Source organism: Rhinopithecus bieti, unplaced genomic scaffold, assembly GCF_001698545.2.
Source record: "Rhinopithecus bieti isolate Rb0 unplaced genomic scaffold, ASM169854v2 scaffold_52032, whole genome shotgun sequence".
In the NCBI taxonomy this organism is placed as follows: Eukaryota; Metazoa; Chordata; class Mammalia; order Primates; family Cercopithecidae; genus Rhinopithecus; species Rhinopithecus bieti.
Genome location: NW_016821592.1, coordinates 197,845 through 217,480, shown reverse-complemented (window position 1 = coordinate 217,480; position 19,636 = coordinate 197,845). Strand labels below are relative to the sequence as shown.

The window sequence follows — 19,636 nt, the reverse complement described above, 5'->3', positions numbered from 1 at the left end:
CAGGGGCAACAGAGCGAGACTTTGTCTAAAAACAACAACAACAACAAAAACCTAATCTCTACTGTGGTAGTATTAAGAGTTGAGGCCTTTAGGAGGTGATTAGGTTATAAGGACAGATCCCTCATGGATGGGATTAATGCCCTTATAAAAGAGATGTGAAGGAGATTGCTTGCTGCTTCTGTCACAAGAGAATGCTGCAAGAAGGTGCCATCTTTGAAGAAGAGAGCAAGTCCTTACCAGACACTAAATCTGCTAGTGCCTTGCTCTTGGACTTAACAGCCTCCAGAACTGTGAGCAATACATTTGTGTTGTTTACAAATTACCTTGTCTAAGGTATTTTCTTATAGCAGTTCAAATGGACTAAGACATTTATAATAGCCCCAGCTGGAAACAATCCAAATGTCCATCAACTAATGAATGTATAAACAAAATGTCCCTATAATGGAATATTATTCAACCATAAAAAATGAAGTACTGATACTACAACATGGATGAACTTCAAAAACATTGTACTGGCCAGACAGAGCAGCTCATCCGGTAATCCCAGCACTTTGGGATGCCAAGGTGTGTGGATCGCTTGAGTCCAGGAGTTTGAGACCAGCCTGGGCAACATGGCAAAATCCCATCTCTACAAAAAATACAAAAATTAGCCAGGTGTGGTGGCACATGCCTATAGTCCCAGCTACTTGGGAGGACTGCTTAAGCCCAGGAGGCAGAGGTTGCAGTGAACCAAGATCATGCCACTGCACTCCAGGCTGGGTGACAGAGCCAAACCTCATCTTAAAAACAACAAACAAACAAACAAACAAACAAACATTGTACTAAGTAAAAGGAGCCAGTCACAAAAGGCCACATATTGTATGATTCCATTTATGTGAAATGCTCTGAATAGGTAAATCCTTAGGGACAGAAAATAGATTAGTGGTTGCCAGGGGAGGAAGGGATTGGGAGGCATGAGGTTTCTAGAATTAGACAGAGGTTTCTAGAATTAGACACAGTCTTGAAAATATACTAAAAACCACTGAATTGTTCACTTTACAGGGACAAATTTTATGTATGATATGTAAATTATGTCTCAATTTCTGAAAAAGTAGATCTGTGTGTTGTCATATATTCTATGTCCAGAAAACCTCTTTACTTTTTACATAAAATAATTTAAACATTTCCAGAGCAGTATATGTCAACTACATTTTAAAAATTACAATAAAGACCTGAATTTTTTTGCTGAAACTCTATATTCTAAAACTGACAAAAATAGTGTATGCAATACATAACTTCTTTGTCATATTTCTCTATTCAAAATCTTCTGAATATTTGTATTTCTCAATATATCATTGCCAAAAAATGTATATTTTTATTTTTTGCTGTACTGGCACAAATTTGGTTGCAATGTCTTCTAAAATGTTAAAATAAAATAGCATTTTGTTAGTTTCTCATAATAATAGCCTCATGGTTAATTTCAAAACACCCTATTTGTTAAGTTTTCAAAGATAGATTTTAAGAATTGGACATTTTTGCATATGTTGCTTAACATTAGCTGGCATGGCTTTAGAATTAAATATTATTATTATATGGAAATTTATGAAGAGATAAATACTGGACAAGTTAAGATAAGGTGAGAAGATGTTTTCAGGGACCAGGACATATAATTTAAATTCAAAAACTTCTGGAAAATATAGAAAAGTATCTGTTTTGCTGCAAACTAAATTTTCCCTAATTTTTTTCTATTTATTTAAGGCAGCAAGATATACATTTTACTCTTAAAATATTTAACTTGTATTGCTATATTAATAACTTTTCAATGTACAACTTTTCAATTTTCTAATATACCAAAGATATTCCTCCTAAATGGGTTTCTTCCTTTTACTCATTGAAACTAAATGCAGTTCAGTTATTTGATTAGTTGATGCTAGAATTTGACCTGGAGCTTATATAATTAGAAGAGACACTAGTTTTCATCATTTAAAAGCCTGGTTAGCATACTACGGTCTCGTTTCAGGGGAAGTCAAACCTCTCTACTGCTTCTTTTTATAACCTTTAAGTTAATTCAGAACCCAGATAAGCCTTGATCTGAGGATGATATAACCACCGCAAGCAACATGGGGTAAGTATGCGCTTTTATATGCTTTAAGGGGCACTGAAAGGGGAAACAATTTTATAAGAGATGAAAACCCATCAATCCTTACCATATGGTGCACTAATTTAAATTCGATATATGCTAACATTCATTTAAGGTAGCCATTCAAAGAAATAACTTCTATTTAAAAGTTATAACAATTTGTAAAACCTTCATTTATTTCCTTGCTTAATTTTTATATTATGTCTTAACTGCGCTTTGCAGGTTATCAGTAAACTGGAGACTGAAGTTGTTCTGCATATTAATATAGTTGAAGCTGAGTTAAATTTTGAGAACAGTCTTAAAGAAAGGATGCTAGGTAGCATAAATCTGACATGGACATGCCTCTTTGGGATTAAGAATAATTAAAGAATGAAAAAGATTAGGGATGGAGGGAGATTGGTTTATTCCTTTCTAACACAGAAAAAGAATAGAGGAATCTTCAGCATTCACTCCTCTATGTACAGAACAAAAAACACATCCTGATTGGAAATGTGTACTGATTAATTACATGGGGGCTTTATTGGTGAAACCTAATTCTAAGCACTTCATGGGGCTTTGGTGTGTAATGAGAAGAACTGAGTTTCACTTAAACACTGTCTTTACTTAAGTGAGAATAGCATTCTGTTATAATTAGTATTGGAATTATGTGAGTTTTTGTATGCTGAAATAGTATTCTGAATATGTAGAAATCTCTCTTTATATCACCCTTTTATATTTTTAATAGCCCCTTTTAATACAAAATCATATTGCTGTAAATGGAATAGCTATTTCATTGAAGGCTACTTCTGAAGGATTCAACATAATGATCAGAAATTTATGCTAGATAAAAAAGTTTTGATTAATATTTATTCTAAACATTTTCACAAACAATTAATTAATGTCTACATTTTTCATACCATGGGCTCTGAAAATGCAATCTAAACTCATTTGAAAACTCAGAGGCTTTTGAAAGAAGATGATCATACTATTGTGTTTTTTTTCTTCTCTTTTCTTTTTCTAGACAAGGTCTCACTTTATCACCTGGGCTCAAGCGATCCTCCCACCTCAGCCCCCATAGGTAGCTGCGACCACAGGTGTACACCACCACACCTGGCTAATTTTTGTATTTTTTGTAGAGGTGGGGTTTTGTCATGTTGCCCAGGTTGGTCTTGACCTCCTGATCTCAAGCAGTCTTCCCACTTCAGCCTCCCAAAGTGCTGGGATTACAGGCATGAGCCACCATGCCTGGCCTTATTCTTAACTTTTTCTTAATTCCCTTTATTTACCTTCCCTTTTCTCTGTGTATAAGGGTGTACTTCAACGTAGCAGGCCAGTAATAAACTAAGCAGTGTGGATACAGAGATCAACTGATCTTCCTCCTTCCCTTCCTCTCTCCTTTCCTCCCTTCCTCCCTCCTTCTTCCTTCCTTTCTTTTTCTTTAATGACAGCAGTTCTTAACCTTTTTGGTGTCAAGAATTGCTTTTAGAATCTTCAGAAACCAGTCCACCATTTCTGCAAAAAAAAAAAAAAAAAAAAAAAAAAAAAAAAAAAAAGGTATAATCACACAAAATTTTGCATACAATTTCAGGAGAATTACAGGTGACCTGAAACCCTGTTCCTGGGACCACAGGTTAAGATCCTTAGATTTTGATTTTAGGACTGGAGTATGATTTGTTCAATATTTCTCTTTGGATTTTTATAAATGTAAGAATCTTTAAGTTCATAATTCTTGCTAATCTTCTCAAGGACAGTGTGGAAGATTCCCCACCCCGCCACACATGCAATTTACATGAGTGTGAAACATAGTTTAACCAACATGCATCACATTACTGCTGCTGGGCCCCAAGGACTTGACTAATCACTTGTTCCTTATGAGAGTGCCAGGAATCACCTTGGGAATCACGGACAGAAAAAAACCCTCATTTTGTTATTTGTAAAGCACTTTGAATGCCCCAAACAAGATGAACAAAACAAATCATAAATGCTAATATTACAGGAAGCACTCTTCTGATTGTTATGTTCGTGATTATTTTGTGGTCTGTTCGTGCCTTTATTGACAAAAAGACAGGGTAGTAAGTATTAACATCTGTTTGAGGCTTCCTAAAATAATCAGAAAAAGAGAAAGTGGCAGCTAATCAGATTCTCAAATGTACTCATTTGAAGAAATCTCTAGAATTTATTTCCTGAGAATGAGGGAGTAACTGTTGTGGATTTGTCTTTGGGGCCTACTTATCTCAAATGATTTGAGGATATAATTCCCTTATATGGGGCAATGCCAGCCCTTTCCACCTTTCCCCAGGCTATGCTGGCATGGTTTTAGCGAGCAATAAAGAAGCAAATACTGGAAAATTCTTACGCTCTCTAAAAAATCTCCTCCTCATAAATTTTCATTGGGTTTCTTATGGAGTGTGTGAGTAGGTGGGGTGGGTAGAGATGATGCCTAAAGGTGGGTGAATAGATAACTGGGGAAAAACCTAACTGACATCTGCTAAGTACCTTAACACCTGGGCAAAGGATGAACAATGGGAAAGAAAGGATGGCTGTATTTCTTTTTTGAGATATTTTTTTAATGTGCTTTCCCCATCTCGTAGCAGAGTTAGTCAGTGCACCCCCAACTGACATATGGGAAAAACAAAAGTTAAGGTTCTGCTAAAATTGTAGAACCAACAAGTTCATTATTATAGCATATTCAGCCTCCTTTTAGTCTCCTGGTTCAAATAAGTTTAGAGTAATTTTAAAAATTATCTTATGGACATATTTCCTCCTTCTGAATCTGAGAGTGAATATCCAACTCTTTTTCTTGGGTGAAGCATACGTTTGGCTCATGGAGCAACCTTTGAAATGTTACTTCTATCTGTGCCCTCCTTTCCTTTCTAAGAGTCACTTCCCTAATTCAGGTCATCATCATCTTTTACTTGCGTTATTAAAGGTGCCTGCTCACTGGCCTCTTTGCAGCTGCTCTTTCCTCTACCGTGCCACAAAGTCATCTTCTTACCAGAGATATGTGATCTTGTTATACCTCTGCTTAAACATTTTCAATGACTCATTCTCTCCACTGCAGAGCAAGCTCCAAAGAAGAGATTTAAGGCCCTCTATCTGCCCCCAATCTACCTGTCTAACCTCATCTTCTACTCTACCTTCCTTGCTCCCTAGGGTTCCTAAGTCCACCTAGGCCTTGTGCTTTGTTCCTCTGGTAATCCTCTTTTTTTTTTTTTTTTTTTTTGAGACAGGGTCTCACCCTGTTGCCAGGCTGGAGTGCAGTGGCACAGTCTCGGCTCACTGCAACCTCTGCCTCCTGGGTTCAAGCGATTCTCCTGCCTCCGCCTCCTGAGAGCGGAGACCTGCCACCAAGTTTTTGTATTTTTAGTAGAGACAGAGTTTCACCATGTTGGCCAGGCTGGCCTCGAACTCCTGAGCTCAAGCGATCCACCTACCTCAGCCTCCTAAAATGCTGGAATTACAGGTGTGAGCCACTGTGGCTGGCCCCTCTGGTGATCACCTTTTGACCATTTCTACATATCGTGCAAAGCTTGGCTCAAATCCTATCTTCTTAATGAAGCTTTCTCTAATCTCCACAAGGGAATGCATCTTTTCTCTGAAAATTTTAGGCACTTTACACTTTTGTTTTTCATTTGTCACAATCCATGACATGTTACAGTTATTTGTGTGTCTCGTCTTCCCTACTAGACTGGAAGCAGAAACAATGACATCCTTGCATTTCTCCCAACACCTGGTACAATGCCTTTTATATGGTATATGCTTATTAAATACTTGTTGAATGCATGTGAACTCTGTTTAAACCCCTAAAAACTTAATTTTAGCCAAACTTTCTTTCTTTTTTTCCCCAACTGAGTTGCCTTGTTTTCCAGGTTTCTATCTGAGGAGCTCAAATGAGTGAGTGGTATCTAAAATGTAGGCAATTCAAGGGAGACAGGGCACAAACAAGGACTGGAGTGGGAAGACTTCTGAAGTCTTTGTTGTTAATAAGCAGAAAGCACACGTAGGCTCCAAGGAAATATGAGAAAACTTTCCAGAATTAAAAATCGTTCTTGCCAGGCTGGCTCATATCTGTGATCCCAACACTTTAGGAGGCAGAGACACTGGGATCGCTTGAGCCCAGGAATTCAAGACTAGCCTGGGCAACATGGCAAAACCCCATCTCTACCAGAAACAAAAAACAAAAACAAAAAATTAGCCAGGCATGGTGGCATGCACCTGTAGTTCCAGCTACTCAGAGGCTGAGGCAGGAGGATTGCTTGAGCCCAGGAGGTTGAGGCTGCAATGAGCCACAATCACACCACTGCACTCCAGCCTGGGCTTCAGAGAGAAAAACCTGCCTTTTATTAAAAAAAAAAATTTTTTTTTTGCTTTTGGGCTCTGGATAGCTTGCTAGAAGACCAGCATATCAGTAAGGATTGGGTTAATGTGTATATGCCGGGGTTGGGGGGGAGGTGGGAAGAATAGAGGCTTAAACAAGCTAGAAGTGTATTTCCCTCTTACATTAAAAACAAACAAACAAACAAAAAAACCCACAAAGGTAGGCAGTCCAGTGCTGTTAGATGAGTTCCTTGGTGTGAGGCACCCAGGTTCCTCTCATCTTGCTCTTCTGCCATCCTTAGTATATCACCTCTTGGTCCAAAAATGTTGCTAGGTCTCCACCTATCTCACTGGTGTTCAGCCAGCAAGAATGAGGGATGGGGAAAAAAGGTGTGTTCTCCCTTTTAGGAAACTTCCCAGTGGTCACTCAGTGTTTCTCCTTGTATTGCATGGGTAGAAATCTAGTCTCATGGTTACACTTAGCTGTGAGGAAGAGGGGGAATACAGTCTTCTAACTGGGTTTCCAAAAAAAAAAGAGGAGAATGAATCCTGGGTGGCAACTCGAAGTGTCTGTCAGAGCCAGTATCAGGCCTTACATGGCCTCATATTCCTTTAGACAAAGTACAGCATTATGTATAAAAGTAATCTCTTAAGAAAAAAAAAAATCTGTTAAGTTAAAGGAAAAAAAGAGCAAGCCAAGCTGGGAATAAACAGATTCACCCAGGATAAAGGCCTCTTGATAAAATGACAAAAGGTGACCAAGTAAGGCTTTGCCCCTCCCCGCACTCTATATCCAGTCTCCCTCCCTCCAGGCTTCATGTCCCTGAATCTTCACATCCACACTGTGAGGCGAGTATTAGTAAGCCAATCATACAGGGCAGGAAACCAAAGTCCAGGAAGATTCGGTGAATTGGCCAAACTGCCTGTACTACAGCAAAAATTATATAAATCACAGAATGTTTTCTAAATAGATTTGTTCTTAATTTTGAGTATAGATCACTTCAATTGGGCCCTAAAGAAAAACCTATTACAAACACATGTCACTTGAAGTAGGTGATTTAATGTGGAATATTAGAAAAGACTCTAGATTTGTGGCTTTCAATATTTTAAGGTCGCATCAACTGCTTTGAACTCTTCTGATTCAGCAACACCCCCTAAGCCATGTTGGAGTTCTCCAGCTATGTTTTTAAATACATAGAAATTTATTTTATGAGTCCCCCAAACATATGAATACTGAGGTGATTGTACTTACTCAATACCAAGTGACTTAAAAATTAAAAGACTAAAAGAAACAAAGACTTTTACTTTTTTACTGTATATGTTTTTTACCTATTAGAAATTTTTAACAACAGTGAATTGTATATATAATAAGAACTTTTAATTACAAAATTATGGGAAAAAAATGATGGATAAAATGCAAGGTAGCTATCATTATCAATGGCATTTTGTTTTTTACAGAACTTCTAGAGAAAACAAGAAGAAGACTTCGAAAAACATGCTGTGATGTCTCCCAGTGGAGACAGGGCACGAGGTGAGTGAAAATTGCAAAGAACTGTTTTCTAATAAGAACACAGGCAAACTGAGAGCTTAGCTTAAACCAGTGATCATTCTTGAAGCAGAAGTATTATAAATTTCTTTATAGAATTTTATAACACTTCGTGGTTGGATAACCATCAAATAAACTAATTGTGAGATGACTTAATTAGCTAGCAGAAAGGGCAAATAGCCACCTTCTAAACCAGCTATGTTGCATCAGTTGATTGCATATATGAATGCTTATAGCATTGAGACAAGAATGAACTATGTTTTTGTTTGTTTGTTTTGTTTTGTTTTGTTTATACAGAGTCTTGCTCTGTCGCCCAGGAGTGCAATGATATGATCTCAGCTCACTGCAACCTCTGCCTTCCAGGTTTAAGCAATCCTCCTGCCTCAGCCTCCTGAGTAGCTGGGATTACAGGCTCACGCCGCCATGCCCAGCTAATTTTTGAAATTTTATAGAGACAGGGTTTCACCATGTTGGCCAGGCTGGTCTTGAACTCCTGACCTCAAGTGATCTGCCTGCCTTGGCCTCCGAAAGTGCTGGAATTACAGGTGTGAGCCATTGTGCTCAGTCACACTATGTTTTAATTAAGTTCTATTTTGGATGTCTTTGATGATTGCGAAAAACAGATCACATTTACTTTCCATTGAAGTGATGTATTCTGAGTTCCTACTTCATGCTGGGCTTTGTCACTTAATAACCATGTGGGCTAGGTAACCATTATGCCCGCTTGACAGTTGAGGGAGCATAGGCTTAGGAAGATTAACTTTCCCAAGTCCTAAAACGAAATAAGTAGCAGAGCTGGGATTCGAAGCTAGATGTCTGACACACTTAAGAAAAAAGTCTCATAATTTAAAACATTATTTTTAAATTTCAAAACCCAAAAGTGCTCATTGTAAAATAAAATACAAACACGATCATGACAGAAGAGTTTAAGTAAGATTTAAAAGCCCGTCCTACCTCTAACCCCATTACTCTTTCCAAGCATAACCACTGTTAGTAGTTTGGTATAAATCCTTCCATATCTTTCTTTTTGCCTAGCGTAATTTTCTTTTTTTCTTCTTTTGAGACTGAGTCTCGCTCTGTCACCCAGGCTAGAGTGCAGTGGCACAATCTTGGCTCACTGCAACCTCCGCCTCCCGGGTTCAAGTGATTCTTCTGCCTCAGCCTCCTGAGTAGCTGGGACTACAGGCGCACACCACCACGCCCAGCTAATTTTTGTATTTTCAGTAGAGATGGGGTTTCATCATATTGGTCAGGCTGGTCTCAAACTCCTGACCTAGTGGTCCGTCCATCTCGGCATCCGAAAGTGCTGGGATTACAGGCAGGAGCCAACACACCTGGCCCAACCCAGTGTACTTTTCATCGTACATTTGGCAGGAGAAAGATATGGAAGGATTTTCACAGTATCACACTTGAATGTATGAAAAATATCCATACTTTTCACAGAATCACACTTTTTATCTACTTAAATAAAAAAACAGAGGAGGTTGAATTTACTATATATCTTTACTAGAATAAGCATCTACCTCTAAACAATAACTGAAATGCTCATTCAGCTAACATTAGGCATCTATCTGCAGAGACTCAAAGAACTCTAGAACTCACTCTCTGTTTCCCAGGGACTCACAATCTAGTGCAGTGGTTTCTAAGTTTATTTTTGAGAGAGTAGTTATAGACTCCTTTGAGAGACTGCTGTGAGCTCTGAACTCTTTCCCAAGAAGAAAATGAACCTATACAATTTTGCCTATAATTTAAGGATTTGTGGAAACCTTGAGAGTATGGACCCCGATCTTGTAGAAGTGAGACTTTTAAATGTATAGTTTGATAGAAATACTATAATGGAAGTGTAGACGAGATGCTATACTACAGCACAGAAAAACAGGGCTTAACTCTCCTGGGACATATCAAGAAAGACAGGGAAGAATGACATTTGCACAAAATTTTGAAGGACATTAGGAGTTTGACAGCTAGGCTGGTGCAGGGGAAGGATGTCCATACAGGGAACAACCCCAGAGGCTAGAATAGATGGGGAACCATGACTGTCTTTGTGATAGGAGCCCAGTGTGTATGGGAGCGACTAAAGATGAGTCTGCAGAGCTGGGCAGAAGCCAGAACTCAAAGGGGTTTTTCTGTTGATTTAGGACATTTGAACTTCAGGAGTCATGGAATGATTTTGATCAAGACTTTCATCGGTGGGCAGAAAGTCTATATTAGTGCATGGCTAAATAAATCATCATGGGAATAATAATTCGGATGATGGAATAAGGTATAAAAAGTAGATAAGACCATTGGATTCTGATTTTGAAGGGGATCATTGACTACCTGATATATTGTTTAAAATATATATTGCTAAAATAAAATGGAATTGATGGGAAAGCCATTGCTTTTACAAAGGAAGTTGGGAGAATAAAGTTCTGAAACTGTATGAGATAAAAGGGGTATATGTCAAACACAAAATTTGGGCAGCACATTGACTCCTTGGCTGCAGTAAGTCCCATGCACAGGCAAGCTAGTGTCAGTCACTCAAGGTGGATCGCTCGCTCCTGATTTAGCCACTGTCATGCCCTCTGTTGTCTTCCAGGTGCTTCAGATGGGCCATGTGACTTCCTATTGATCCTTCCACCTACAATGAGCAGGAAGGAAAAAGAGGGTCCAGTGGGTCAGGCTTTTAACATCTCTACATTAAGCATGTATTGCTTTTATAATTGAGATTTGAAAGCAATGTAGTATAAAGCAAGGCTTGCAGATAACATCATAGCTGATTCATTTCTATTTGGCTGTACTTAACCTGATATACTTAAAAAAAGGAAAATAGTAGTTTTACGCCCTACTTCTTGGCAGTGGCTTCATAAAGTCTCAAGGATATTTCACTGGATAAATATTATTTATTATTCCGTTAAATTTTTTACTTATCAGATACCGTAAAGACTTGGAAAAGTAAACTGTGCATGTATTGCATATGTTATTTTATGTGTATAACGTATCTTATGAAAATTTTTTTAAATACAAAGAATCATTTGGTCTTTGCCAAAGGGTAGTGCTCTGAAAGGTTTCTCAGGCATGTTTAAATAGTGAGCTTTGTTAAACCAAAATTTACAATTTAGGTGAAATAACATTGATTTTTCCAGTTTGCCTTTTCTAGCTCATTAATTTTTTTTAAAAAAGAATGGTCTTCTTGCTATTAATATGAATAAATAAAAGTTCTGTGGGGTTTTTTAGGGAAAGCAATAATTGATTATAAACATCTCCTGAAATTAAATTCAACTCAAACTTGTGTTGAGTGCCCACTGCAAATAGTTCGCATGTCAGAGGAATGTGAACAAATGATTTAAATGTAGTTATCTTTAAAAGTCCAGCTAATTTTGCACTCCCCTCCATAAAGTATCTGAATATTAAAAATATTTGATAATTTTTTAATTGCTGAAAATTAAGTAAAATTGTTAGTATAAAAAGTAAAATGCTAATATGAAGAGTAAAATTGCTACTATAAGGAGATATGCCATGTTTATTCTGAGGCTTCAAGTCCAGCACTCTAGGATCATAAGATGTTATGCTCAGAGAAATAAGCCAGCGCCAAACAGCAAATACTACATGAGCTCACTTATATGTGGAATCTAAATAGTCAAACTCATGGAAGTCAAGAGTAGAATGATGGTTTCCAGAGGCTGGGGGTGGGTGGGTGAATGGAGACATGTTGGTCAAAGTGTACACTTTTCAGTAAGACAGGAGGAATACATTTTTGAGATCTATTGCATAACAGGCTGACTTTAGTTAATATATTGTGTATTTCAAAATTGCTAAGGGAATAAATTTGAAATGTCCTCACTACAACAATGACAAATATATGAGGTGACAGGTAGGCTAATTAGCTTGATTTACTTGTTCTATGTTGAATACATATATCATAACATTGCACTATGCTTTCTAAATATATACAATTATAATTTGTGGATTTAAAAAAAAGAAATTAAAAAAAATCATTACCTGCCAGATACAATGGATATGAATATGAAACGGCACGGTGGGTCATGACTGTAATCCTAGCACTTTGGAAGGCTGATGGGGGAGGACTGCTTGAGGCCAAGGAGTTCAAGACCAGCCTGGGCAAGAAAGCGAGCCCTCGCCTCTACAAAAAATAATTTAAAATTAGTCTGGTGTGGTGGTGTGCACCTGTAGTCCCAGCTACTTGGGAGGCTGAGGTAGGAAGGTTGCTTGAGCCCTGGAGATTGAGGCTGCAGTGAGCTAGGATTATACCACTGCATTCGCTCCAGCTTGGGCAACGGAACAAGAGCCCATCTCAAAAAATAAATAAGTAAATACGTAGAGACTATTGCCTATAATTCCTGGCAGGAAGAAATATTAATAATGCAGTTTGAGAATGTAGTAGAAGAGGGATTGACTAATTATGACTTAGAGGACAGGGGCAAGCTTCATAGAGAAAGAGGTGCTTGAATTGAGCCCTGAAGGATGAGAAGTATTTCATTAGATAAAGAAAGATATTTGAGGGATAGAAGATGGGAGGAACAAAGGCATAGAGGCATGAAAGTGTTTGGTGAAAGGCATGAACTGTGATCATCTACACATGTATATCACATATACTAACTACTATAAAGTTTCATTTTAATTACTCTGAAATAGAGGAACAAACCAAGTAAATTCAGTTAGTCCAGTCACTAGCTGTTACAAGAAGCAAAATCATATCAACAAATGTCTAACTGGCTACAGGGACACACCAGGAACTCCACCCAGACAACCTCTCCAGATTCTGATTAGAGGAGCAGTCCCACAGGATATGGGGAGGTAGTGATTTGCAGAGCCGACGAGGTGGAGTTAGTGAGATGGGGTTTCTGAGATTTGAGATTAAGGTCCCACAGACAGAGCTGAATTAAGATACCTGAGGCAGAGCAAAAGTAAGGCACTTGCTTAAACGGATTTTCTTTCAATATCTCACACTTGAATGAAGAGAGGGTGATCTCTTCCTGGAGGAAGGGTGGAAGAGGAGGCTCCTGAGAGCAGTACTCAGCTCAGCTTCCTGTCCAGGATCAGTAAAGTTCAGCTCTGACCTCACACTGGCTACACCACTCAGCAAAATGAAAATCCCGCAAGAAAACCAGACTGTCTTCTTTGAAGGCTAAAGGCTTTTTGGTGACCATGTGTTGCTATTCAAACCTGTATTTAGGATACCCTACTCTCACCCCAAACACACACACACACACACACACACACACACACACACACACACACACACACCAGCCCTCAAGGGGCTTATCGAAGCATTTCTTTCTTTTTATTTATTTAGTTTTCTTACTTTTTCATGATCAGTAAAACTGCCAGAAGGAAGCATACCATTCAATCACACAAGAGACTATCCTGAAGAGAAATCCTGATAAATCTAAATCTAGTTTTCTCCCTCTCACATTTCCAGGGATGTTTTAGCACCTCTGATAAATTGGTGCCAGGGCAGCTCCTCCATCCCACTCTAACCCCAACTTTAGGCCCAGAGTTGCCAAGCAGCTGGTTGCTGGTGAGCTCCCTTCCTACCCACTGCTGGGCTGAGGCTGCGCTGTGGATGGGAGCACTCCATTCTGACAGCTGCAGCAGTAACCAGCTCCCGGTGGGGCTCACTTCTGAGCTCGGTGCTTCAGACCTTGGAAGCTAACACATCCCTATCCTGTAAGACCTTTATATCTGGACTCCTCAGGAGACTTCTGCATTTGCTTGTTCTCTTATCTCTACTGATCTCAGGCTAGAGCTGAGCTTCCAGCTTTGTACTACGACTAAACTGCAAAGCATAGCAATAATCACCACTAGAGACTTACGGTCATTCCAGACTGAGCTAGCAGACTCAGAGAGGATAAGTAATTTTCCCAAGGTCAACCAGCTATTTAAACCATGGACTTGGGATTTTAATTCACATCTTCCAGACTTCAAACTCAAATTCTCCATTTCTACTCCCTATTAACAACTAGCGTGGCTCTTGGTGTTGCTCTCAACTGACTGAAGTATTAGCCGAGAACAGATTAAAGTGTGTTTTTAAAAATATCTCAAGATTCAAAGGAATAGAGTCATAATGTTGATGACAGGCAGTGAAGCTGATATATTTGGGCAAGGCATCTGACCTGACAGCCATTTTATACCACTTACTTCTGAGGCCTGCCTCACTGAGATGAAAGACGTGTTATCCGATTCCATAATCATCATATGTATATAAGAAATTGGGACTCTATAGTGAATCATTTTATTTTTTCTGTCAAAACAGGAGCTTATGACTTGGCCAAGTCACTTATCCTCTCTGGATCTCGTTTTCTGTATTTGTAAAGTGACAGGGCTTGGCTGGCTGATCTCTGTATAATCTTTCTGTTTGATTTTCTTTACCACTCTACGCTGATTCCTTAGCCCATATTGCAAGGAGTTGTGATGGGTGCAGTTTTGTTTCGTTTGGTCCTTCCGAACTGTGAGATTGCTTTATTCATTTATTCAGCACCTATTTATTCAAGGCCTATTCTGTGCTAGACACTGGTTTAGGTCTTGGGGAATACAGAGTGAACAAAAATGTCCAAGCCCTCATGAGGTGGCGCTGATAAGCCAAGATGGTCAATGAGCAAAGAAATATATAACATTATCATATGATTGGTAAATGTTGTGGAGAAAAATAAAGCAGTGAAAGGGAGATAGGGCATAGAGGCCAGGACTCCTCTCTTACATGTATGTGTCAAAGAAGGCCTTTCTAATAAAGTGACATTTAAGCAGAGACCATAGATCTTTTTTGTCCTTGATGTCGGGCAGGAGGATATTGTCAATTTGAGAAGACTCTGAAGTTGCCAAGAGATAGGAAAGAAATAGGTCTTAGTGGAGATAAATCATAGCTCGAGGTTCAACCTAGCTCTTCCTCCTCACACTCCTTATAGCCCAGGATTTCCACAAATCAGCTTCTCTGGGCTTCTATGATTCCAAACAGTCTTTTAAACATTTTAATGACTTCTCAAATGTATTGCATCTACTTATTTATTTAATTTTTACCAGTGGACAATTAACAGTACATTAAAACTTAACTATGATAACTGAATTTACAGGATTTTAAGAAGCAGGGATCTGTTTTGCATGTGAATTTTACATCCAGATTTATACCACATGCTAAAGGAAGGACCTAAGCTAAAAAATGTATAGGAAGGAGTTAAAGATGCAAGGACTAGGCTGGAAATACTATTTTTAAGGGATGGATTTTTTTTGTTTTTTTAGATTTATTCTGCATCTACTGGCTCATTCAAAGCCCATCACATAATTTGTTTTGGAGACAGGAGCATTCAGGAACAGATGAATGGCAGACACTAGGAGCCAAAGGCAAGCCCTCCAGGTGTTAAAAGGAAAGAAGTGGACAAACACCAGGCAGTGAGGATTCTAAGGTGCATTCCCAAGTGGGTGAAGGAAGAAAAGGATTGAGTTTGTTTCTAAATTTAAAACATGAGAATCTAATATATATAACAAGGGCTAAGCTATTGCAGATCATCCTATTTTATGACCCTGTAACCCTGCAAATGTCCTTTAGGGCCTAAATAGAACACTAAATCCTTTTGTTCTACTCTCCCAGTCTGGATTTTCTTCTACCAATTATTTCTCCCTTAATCTCTACATCCATGATTTTTAGATGCGAGAACACCTTATCAATTAATTATCAATAATTCGTTAGTTGAGGGGGATTATTTGCTAGATAGTTACCACTGCCAGTGTTTAGGACAGTGTAGTGTCTTTGTCAACAAGCCTTTATTGAACTTCTACTCTATGTTAGAATATATCCTATGTACCAGGGATAATAAGAGGTGGAAAAAATAGCCTCTTTTCTCAACGAAGTTTACAATTAACTTAGAAAATGAGATTATTTACATAAAATGAATAACAGTAGAAAAATTTGTTTTGATTCCTATTGAGTTTTATAGTTATTCCAAGAAAGGAAAGATAATTTCCTATTGGATTGAAGGGGAAAGTTCTAGAGAGGGAATGGGCCTGCATTAGACTTTGGAGAATGAGTAAGGATTTGTCCATTGCAGTGGGGCAGACCACGCAGCAGGGAGAGGGAGAGACAAAGTAGGAATCCAAGTGGCGAACAAGGCTGAGGCGGCTGGCAGACCTCCTACACATCAGAAATGAGGCTGGAGGGGCGGGCCAGGGACATTGTGGAGGACCTTGAGATCTCAATTTTATTTTATGAAGACAAAACAACAGGCCGGGTGCGGTGGCTCACTCCTTTCATCCCAGCACTTTGGGTGGCCGAGGCAGGCAGATCACCTGAAGTCAGGAGTTTGAGATCAGCCTGGCCAGTATGGCAAAATCGCATCTCTACTAAAAATACAAAAATTAGCCAGGCATGGTGGTGGGTGCCTGTAATCCCAGCTACTTGGGAGGCTGAGGCAGGGAGAATTGCTTGAACCTGAGAGGCAGAGGTGGGCAGTGAGCCGAGATCGCACCACTGTACTCCAGCCTGGGAGACACAGTGAGACTGTATCAAAAAAAGAAAAACGAAAAAAGGAAACTCCTGTTACAGTTTTTGAGCGGGAGCAAAAGATCATCTAAGTGACATTTAAAGGAAAACAATGTAGTAGCAGTGAAGAGGATGGATGAACTAACTAGGATGCTCCTAGAGATGTTTAGGCATGAAGCAGTCAGGGCTGAACCAAAGAGGCGACAATGAAAACAAAGGAGAAAATGAAAGAAACCTTACCAAGGAAGACTTGTAAGGATTTCACAACTGGTGGATTTTAGGATAAGAGGCAATCATTCCAGGGTCTTGAGCGTGGGTCAGTGGTGGTGCTGGTGGCAGAGCTAGGGGAACCTGAAGGGGGAGTCTGGAGAGGTTAAAGATACCAATGTGATTTCAACAGACTGAGTTTCAGGACCATGGAGCAGCCCAGTGACAGTATTCGTTGGAAAGAAATGTAAGGGTGACCAGGGACATTCATTTAGCCAGAAAAAGAAAGAAAGAAAGAAAAAAAGTTTTGTTTCCTTTCCTTAAAGACCTGAATACTGAAACATAGGTAAAACTGCATAGTGAAAATACTAGGGATTGAGAAATGATGAATTGTTTAGCATAATTTCAGCTTAGGGTAAGGTGATGATTTGTTTGGATTAAACAAAAGAACAGTTACAGAAGGCTTTGGGGGCTGGAGGGCTGGGGAAGGGAGGCCATTGGTTGTGATATCACCTTGTTACCACACTGCTGAGTGATATTTGGAATTATCCTGTTAAATTTTAGCCTCAGCATTTTAGAGCTACTAGGACTTTGAAAGCCTCCTCATACTACAGATGAGAAAATGGAAGCCAAGAGAGGGGACCTGGCTTTCCTAAGGCCCCACAGTAAGAAGTCAGGGTTAGATCTCAGTCTAGCATTCTTCTATTCCCAGACTGCATGGGCCAGCAGGTACCCTGCCTTCCTGACTCTTAGAGGAACGCTTTTATTTAGTTCTACAGCGGGAAGCCTGATGAAAATGTTCACAGATTGCATTACCAAAAATCAAAATGGAAGACCCTCTGAAGAGCATTAAAGGCAGGAAATGGTGTGGGGCAGCGTGTGTGTACCCTGTTAGATCAACTTGTCTTCAGGTAAAGGAATCATTTTCCAGTGGCATCAGAGCAAGATGAAAAGAGCATAATCTGCACAGGGACTGACTGCCTTACAGCAAGCATATGCTTAAGCAGTCCCAGAATAGACTTCAAGTGAGGTTGTTCAGTGTCTTTCCTCGCATACTTTAAAAAATGCTGAAGAAGCCAGGTGTGGTGGTTCATGCCTGTAATCCCAGCACTTTGGGAGGCCCAGGTGGGCAAATCACTTTTACCCAGGAGTTCGAGATCAGGGCAACATGACCTGAGAAACATAGTGAAACTCCATGTCTACAAAAAAATACCTAGGAGGTGGAGGTTACAGTGAGCCAAGATTGTGCCACTGCATTCCAGCTTGGGTGACAGAGCAAGACTCTGTCTCAAAAAAAAAAAAAAAAAAAAATTCTGAAGAACAGGACTGCTATCTAACTACCTGGAACAAAGAAGTATGTAATTCAGTTTGGAGGCAGGGGGATGGAACACTTCTCTTCTATTTTTTTTTTTTTTTTTTTTGAGACCGAGTCTCGCTGTGTGGGCAGTGGCGCCATCTCCACTCATTGCAAGCTCCGCCTCCTGGGTTCACGCCATTCTCCTGCCTCAGCCTCCCATGTAGCTGGGACTACAGGCGCCCGCCACCTCGCCCGGCTAATTTTGTATTTTAGTAGAGATGGGGTTTCACTGTGTTAGCCAGGATGGTCTCAATCTCCTGACCTCGTGATCCGCCCGTCTCGGCCTCCCAAAGTGTTGGGATTACAGGCGTGAGCCACCGCGCCCGGCCCTATTTTTTATTAACTTATTCCTGTCCCAACTTGTTCCAAACAAGGACATTGAAATAATGCAACAACAGATTGAGGAATCAAAAAATAGCTTCTTAGCAAAACCAGCCCCAGTGTGTTCTGGCCTCCTTATGGAATGTCTCTAGCCCTTTTCTCATTGTTCCAAACTTTTCAGATGTGGTAAAAACGTACTAATTGGTGGGGTTCAGTATGCCTTATCTCTAGGGAGGGCATGTATGAGATAAGCTGAAATTATAAAAGAAATAATCAAATTAATGATGAATTTACACTTTTCATTGATCAACAAAAATGTTGACTCTTTCCCATATCTAGGCTTCTGCTGCTGGACTTTGCGATAATAATCGGTTATAAGATGAGACTTGGCTGGGTGCAGTGGCTCATGCCTGTAATAATCCCAAGACTTTGGGAGGCCAAGGCAGGAGGATTGCTCGAGTGCAGGAGCTCGAGACCAGCCTGGGCAATACGGTGAAACCCTGTCTCTACACACACACACACACACACACACAGGGCTGGGTCTGGTAGTGCATGCCTGTAGTCTCAACTACTCAGGCAGCTGAGGTGGCAAGATCGCTTGAGCCTGGGAGGTCAAGGCTGCAGTGAGCCATGATTGCACCACTGCCTGGGTGACAGAATGAGACCCCCTGTCTCAAAAACAAGATGATCCTTGGTTTAGCTGAGGAGAGACGAGATGACAGTTGAGGAGAATGGCCAAAGCAGGCTTCATGAAGGGTATGAGACATGAGTTGCCCTTTGAGGGTTGAGCAAGACTTGGTTGACAGAGAGCAGAGGGTTGTAGGACCAAGATCCCCAGGTAGGAATGCATAAGGCCTGTGAGTGGACTAGTTCTGTAGGGGAAAGTGCTGTGGTTTTAGTACTCAGGGACCATCGCTGACCCCTGTCAAGTATGCACAGGCTGTGGGCTATTTTTCTAACTGAACTCATCGATTTTCAAGGCTTAACTATGATTTCCAACTTTTGAAGGCTTTGCTCACTGGGAGTCTTTGTTCACTGGGCAGTGGTGGGAAATTATAGTCATTCTGAAAATTGGATTGTACTCTTTTTCTCCTTTCTAGCTGTTCTGAAAGCGCCAAAGGCAGTTCCAAATTGGATGTCATTTCATTTGAACTATGAAAAAATTCTCCCAGGAGGGGCAGCAGTAACCTGGTTTCCCCTCTCACCTAAATTAAGCTTTGGTGACTGATGATCCATTTCACAAGGTACTACTAACTCAGCCACCTGGTTTAGATTTTGGGAGTCCTGCAACTGCCTCTGCTTTAGCAGAAGGAACGT

The 19,636-nt window shown here is 39.9% G+C and overlaps 1 protein-coding gene and 1 long non-coding RNA gene across 3 annotated transcripts in view; one reads left to right on the top strand and one right to left on the bottom strand.

Annotated features, from left to right (window-relative positions):
- The first annotated feature begins 1,980 nt into the window (after positions 1–1,980).
- ARHGEF33 (Rho guanine nucleotide exchange factor 33) overlaps positions 1,981–19,636 on the top strand; it is an 88,421-nt gene continuing 70,765 nt past the window's right edge. Inside the window, exons 1-2 of the mRNA XM_017860434.1 lie at positions 1,981–2,104; positions 7,874–7,946. The gene's annotated coding sequence lies outside the window, so the exon portion shown is untranslated. The remainder of the gene's footprint in view (positions 2,105–7,873; positions 7,947–19,636) is intronic.
- LOC108520888 (uncharacterized) overlaps positions 3,525–19,636 on the bottom strand; it is a 43,647-nt gene continuing 27,535 nt past the window's right edge. Inside the window, exon 7 of one of the 2 annotated variants that reach the window (XR_001883051.1) lies at positions 3,525–3,610. This is a non-coding gene — a long non-coding RNA (uncharacterized LOC108520888). Of the gene's footprint in view, positions 3,611–9,580; positions 10,582–19,636 lie in introns of those variants that run through there. The other variant, XR_001883050.1, reaches the window with a different exon arrangement.